The sequence below is a fragment of the Phoenix dactylifera genome, chromosome 16 (assembly GCF_051530095.1).
Source record: "Phoenix dactylifera cultivar Ajwa chromosome 16, Ajwa_hap1_PhDact_Kaust_v1.1, whole genome shotgun sequence".
In the NCBI taxonomy this organism is placed as follows: domain Eukaryota; kingdom Viridiplantae; phylum Streptophyta; class Magnoliopsida; order Arecales; family Arecaceae; genus Phoenix; species Phoenix dactylifera.
Genome location: NC_143205.1, coordinates 13,857,565 through 13,863,667, shown reverse-complemented (window position 1 = coordinate 13,863,667; position 6,103 = coordinate 13,857,565). Strand labels below are relative to the sequence as shown.

Here is a 6,103-nt window from a genome sequence, read left to right as displayed (position 1 = left end):
GAGATCAGTTGTGTGTCAAATGAATGAACATAGAGGAAGAGAACAAGTTAAATACAGTATATGAAGTCCAGGTAGCACTTCTGAAGGAATGATAACGCATGCAACGCAGGAGAAAGAATGTAAAACTTAATGAAAAGCAAAGAAGAAGAAGAAATGAAAAGTGCCCATGCATAAAGAAATCATTCAAAGCACTGGAAGAATGATGTTTCATGAATAAAAACAAACACTATAAAATCAAGATTAAAAAAGAAAAGTTAGAAGCAAGATGAAAAGAATAACACCTTAATATCAGGGCGTAGATGATTATGCCATCTTTCTCGACACTGCTTCCCAATCCTACCGACCAACTTCTTTGCAATCTGAGACCATTTTCCAACACCATGTTGTTCCACTAATCTAATCAGCAAACTGCAATAGAAGAGAAACTAGTTTCAAAAGCCAATAACCTAGACAAAATCAAAGTCCTTTTCTTTAAGTCCTCTTATCAACATGCCCAACTAACATAAATACTAAGTCATCACACCTCTCTCTTCTTACCTGTCCTCCTCTGCTGTCCACTGCCCTTTCACCAACTTAATATCCGCAGCATAAGATCTTGAAGAACTCGAGATGCTCGTCCTTCTTTTCGCTTCTGTACACTTAAGTCCTTCCTCTACCTCCTCATCATTGCCACCAACAAAACCTTCACAAAATCCGGACTCATCTAATAGAACACCTGTTGGAAAAACACCGGTTGGAAGAACACCTATTGCACCAAGGGGATCCCCGCAATGCGCATTTGCATCGCTTGATAACACCACCTTGTTTGCTTCCCTCGGTGTTGGTTTCTTTGAAACATGCAGCTCCCTTTCACCGAACAAAAACCTTTCCAATGGCGTTAATGGCCAGAGATAATATGGAGCCTTCTCTGAAATCTCATCGCTTATTTTATCCACTACTTCCGCCATGAGGACCTAAAGAGATAAAGAGAGAGTCAGGTGAGCGCGAGGGAAAGAAACGGTGAGGAGAGAAGGAAAGACGAGAATAGAAGAGGAGAGAGAGGACATCACACGTAGAACGTATATTAAGGCATATTAAATGTAATATCCGGGCCCAGGGTCCGGGGCGTGACATTAAACACTCATCTTGCAACGTTAGCTGATTCATAGCGCCCATTAATAGCCTAATGCTGTCCATGAGAGTGTTTATAAGGAAAATCATAAAAACGCGAAGAACAGTAAACTTGTCTCCCTCTCCTGGCCTCTCCCTCTCTCGATTTAGAATACCAACGGACTATAGACTTTTGTATTTCTGATCCTAGAATGTGTTTCCCGCGGCAATTTGTAAGAGCCATTTAATAGGGCAGGCGTAAGGAGTTGCTAGATTATAGCTATATTTGTTACTTGTTATTTCCCCAGTTTTCTGGTAGAACTGATGGGACGGAGTTGATAATTCCACGTGACAAGCGAAATAAGAGCCCACTGATCATAAGGGGCTTTATAATTTTCCTGAACTGACGAAAAGTGATGCACGCATTGGGTCAGCCTGAGCTGGGTGAGTCAGGTGACCCTCCAAGTGAAGGTCTAGAAGGGTTGGTCAACCCAAAACTAGCCCGGTCCCGACTCACATTCTAGGTTTGATCTGGCCAACATAAATCTTTACTTGGACTGGGCAGGTGATTAAAAAGATCAGGCCATTCTATATCGGGCTCAGGCTGGGTTCGAAATTGACTGATCCCATCAAGCTTAAATATATAGGACAAGGCTATCAACCCTATGTAGTACCTTTATTTCTAGAATAAACTCCCAATTAAAACCTAGGTCAAAATGCATGGACTTGTGATTAACTACGATGCAGCCTGATCCAATCTAACCTGTCCTAACCTGATGCAACTCATATGGTACTTCAGATCAAAAAATATATGCCAGGTTTTTTTTGGATTTAGGTTGATCAGGCTCATTCTTATCTCAGATGATTAGAGATAGGATATATATTCTATGCGCTAAGGTCCTATTCCAAGCTATCTATCTTAATTTTAGGTCAAATAGGCGGGCCTCTCTAAGTCATCAGGCTTAGGGTTCGAGTGAGCCAAAGTTTATCAATTTTGTAACTCCCGAAGGATGCTCACAGCAAGCCACCAAGGTGGTAGCATGGTTGGAATGGGGCTAAGATTCCACCAGAGTAGCTCAGGTTCAAAATGCGCGAGCGTCCATTAAATGTGAGGACCGGATGTCCCGCGCTTGGTCTGCTCGGTGGAGTCGTCATCTAGTCTGCCAGTACTGAGGTGGAGCTGGGGTGACATACTCACACATGGGGCAACTCATGGATCGGGGAGAATATGAATAAAGGATAGCCATCATGTCTATCTACATCGAACATTCTCTAATAGAAGGGGGGCCAGTGGGAGCTGCTACGCGGGCGGGGTTTCACCTCTCCCCCCTCCTATTCTTTAGCAAAAAAAAAAAAATGAAGATGCTCACAACATTAGGCCCAAGAAACAATGGCATTTAGGCCTAAGCCTGTCTTGACCCGAACCAACCAGCACAGATTTTGAACCCAAGCTCAAAAAATTGAGACCTGGATGGGTTTATTAAGGTGGTTGGGTTGGGTTTAATAGCAGTCTTTGGGTCTCGAATGGGCCTGCATTGATCCTTGACCTAACCCAACCTGTCATATTTCCACCCCTAAACATGGATCAACTAATAGACTATAGGTGTTGCCCAACGTTTGAATAAAAGGGAAAAAATTAAGAAATGCACCTATCTTCTTAATCCAAAATGCTCCAACTTTTTTATATAATATCAACCAAATTAGCCTAGAAAAAATCATCTTGGCTAAAATATCTATATATATTTTAAAATATTTAGACCAAATCAATGGTTTGGGATTGCAAAATATATAGCTTATACTATGTTTAGTTTCCTAACCATATTGCTATTATTAATTTTTTTACTGGCTTAATACATCAACATGAGAGTTTCAAAATAGATGATCTTTAGTTTCCAAATATTTTATACAATTTAGATAAATGATACTGATTTTTAGTTTGAGAGATCCTTTATTGATTTTGATTAGAAAGTACTTAGAACCAAATACTCTTATAAGCATTTTAGTCTAATAATTTTAACATAATTAACATAGTAATTTAAAAAATATTTCAATTCTTCCATTATGCACATGTATTATATATGTTTTAGTACACAATTAGGTTTTGGTACAGACAATGTATGGTTCTAGAGAAAGGAACCTCTATTTTTTTTCCCAACCCCCTGCCAAAAAAAAAATCTCTGATCTATGTCTTTAGAGACCCCCCTAAAAAAAATTCTTTGACTCGTACTCTCATACGGTCATTCTAGCTTATATCGTGGCTTTCTAGTTTCTACATGGGTTTGTAAGTGCCTTACAGATGCGGCTTCTGAGAGGGCTCACTTCTCAGTGAGTGAGATTTATTCCCCTACAAGAGACCAAAAAAAAAACTCATAGACTTTAGGTATTACATATCCCAATACTCATTTGCAAGGTGCACCCAATTGCTCATTGACCAAGTTTCTCACCAAATTTCTTAAATCCAAACTCTCCAAAATTTTCAAAATATGTGCATGGTATTCCTAAACCATAAAAAGCAAAGTTGGTATTTTAGCACATAATTAACAACCCTTCCTATCCACTATATTTGTGTAAACTTTGAATGCTTGTTTGCTGCTGCTTTCGGACCGAGTTGCTCCCCTATTTTTTTAATCCAAAATGCTTCAACTTTTTTCAGTAAATCGGATAAATTAGACCAACCAAGTGTAAATACATTCATGAGAGCAGGCAAACATATTTCAATGGATCAAAAAGATTTATCGTAGATTTGTTATTAAATGCTCCAAATTTTTGAAGCCCATGTATTATTAAATTATTCAAATCTTCCCAAAGTATGCTCATTATCCATTAAAAGCGAATTAAGTTGGCATTTTAACGCATAATTAACAACCAATGCACGCACGCCAGAACTGAAAAAAATTGTACAATACACGAATACCAAAGCTGGGCTTCCAACATGAAACAGAACTTAAAAAATAAAAAATAAAAATTGTACAGTACATCATGCCAATACAGCCAGACCTTAAGATTCGCACTACAACCTCAGTACCGTCAGATTTGCTGATACTTCTCCTAAGATCCTCAATCTGCGGTAACTTGTCCGGTACAAAACGCGCACATATATCACATGACCTAACCTGCTCCGCCTTCTTCCATCGCTGGGCTCTTCCTCTCGGGTCCCACTGCCACGTGGCAGCTGGAGCGGCATGTCGGACAGGTGCTCCGTGCGGCCAGCCACCGCTCGATGCAGCGGACATGGAACCCGTGGTTACACGGCGCCAAGACCCTCAGTCCGTCCCCCTCGACGAACTCGGCGAGGCAGATGGCGCACTCCGCCTCCGCCCTGGCCAGCCTCGTGCCCGCCGAGAACACCAGCGTCGTCCCCTCCGCCTCCGCTGCGGGAGGCCGCGCCACCTGCTTCTCGGGGTCCGCCGGCGAAGGGCGGCGGCGGGCGGCGGCGCAGAAGAGGAAGCGGATGGCGGCGGCGAGGGTGGCGGCGAGGAAGAGGGCAACGAAGAGAGCGGCGAGGATGATGAGCATGCTGGTCCCGAAATCGCCCGCACCGGAGTAGGGGCCCCACTTGTTGGACGGGGGTGCGGCGGCCGCGGCGGAGGGCGGCGGCGGAGGGGAGGAGAGGGACGCCTCGTGGTAAGGGGCCGCCATGGCTGCTCTATTGTTGTTAATTTTGAGAGAAATATAGAGGGAAAGAGAGAGAGAGGAATTGAGCACATCGAATTGAATTGGGGTGAGAGGTGGAGTTGAGTACATAGAATTGAATTGGGGGGAGAATGATGGGATTTGCAAATACGTGGGCGATGGTGCGGCTGGAAAGTGGAAAGGCGTCACTTTTCCGGTAGGGACTTCTTTGCTTTGCAGTTATCTGTTGGGGCAAGAACTGCAGATGTTAGGTGCTGGTGTGGGCATAAAAGGTTTCTATGCGGGAAACATATCCACATCCACTGCCGCTTATCCTTTGCGTGCTGGATCGTATCCCTCCATGTGACCAAGGCAGAAAGGCAGGAGAAACAAAAGAAAACGCAGTCTTCTAAAAGATCCAACTTTGACGACAGTGTCTTCAACGAAGGTACGAAAGATAGTGCCGGGTTTGCGATTCATGACCAGAGAATTATGCTGGTGGCAAAGGTGAAAGATGCTTGGGAGGTGAAAGATTCAACGAAGGAGAGTCTCATCTCTAAAATATTACCTTCTCTTTGGTAGAGATGAAAGATGCTTGGGAGGGTTTGATGTATGCAGCCATCGTGCTTCAAGCTCCTAACATAATTTTAGAAGGAGATTCTTCATAAGTAAAATTTTTTAAAGTATTGGTAACCAAAAATAAAAAATAATTTTAGTATGATAAAATAATAATAAAAAATATTGCATAGTATTAAATAGTAAAATATAGTACAATATAATATTATATATTATTATATCTTAAAATATAATTATTCTATATAATATTATAGCATAACAATATAACATAATATAATATGATACAATATGATATGATACGATATAATAATGTATTATTAATAGTACAATATTACTATAATGTAATATAATGTGATATAATATTATTATAATTATGACATATAATATAGTATTATATAATAATATTGTAATGTAATATAACAATATAATATAATGGATTAGAATCTATTCTAATAATATATTATATTTTATTATAGTATAATATAAATTACTATTAAATATTATTATATTAGATTGCATTATTGTAATATTATATTATATTATATTATATATTATAATAATATAACATTATTATAATATAATCATATAATGGAATATAGTATAATGTAATATAATATCTCGTTATATTATTAATAGTATATTATAATAATATTATAAATTATCGTAATATAACTATTATTATAATAATATAATATTATGATTGTGTTAAAATGTTATATTATGCTTATATTATAATTATTTATTACTGCAATAATATAATATATTATTATATTATAATATAATAATTACTAATTTATTATTATATTATATTTATAGTATAATAGTA

At 39.0% G+C, this 6,103-nt stretch overlaps 1 pseudogene; it reads right to left on the bottom strand.

Annotated features, from left to right (window-relative positions):
- Nucleotides 1–3,975: 3,975 nt before the first annotated feature.
- Nucleotides 3,976–5,342, bottom strand: LOC120108070 (RING-H2 finger protein ATL79 pseudogene; annotated as a pseudogene).
- Nucleotides 5,343–6,103: the final 761 nt, after the last annotated feature.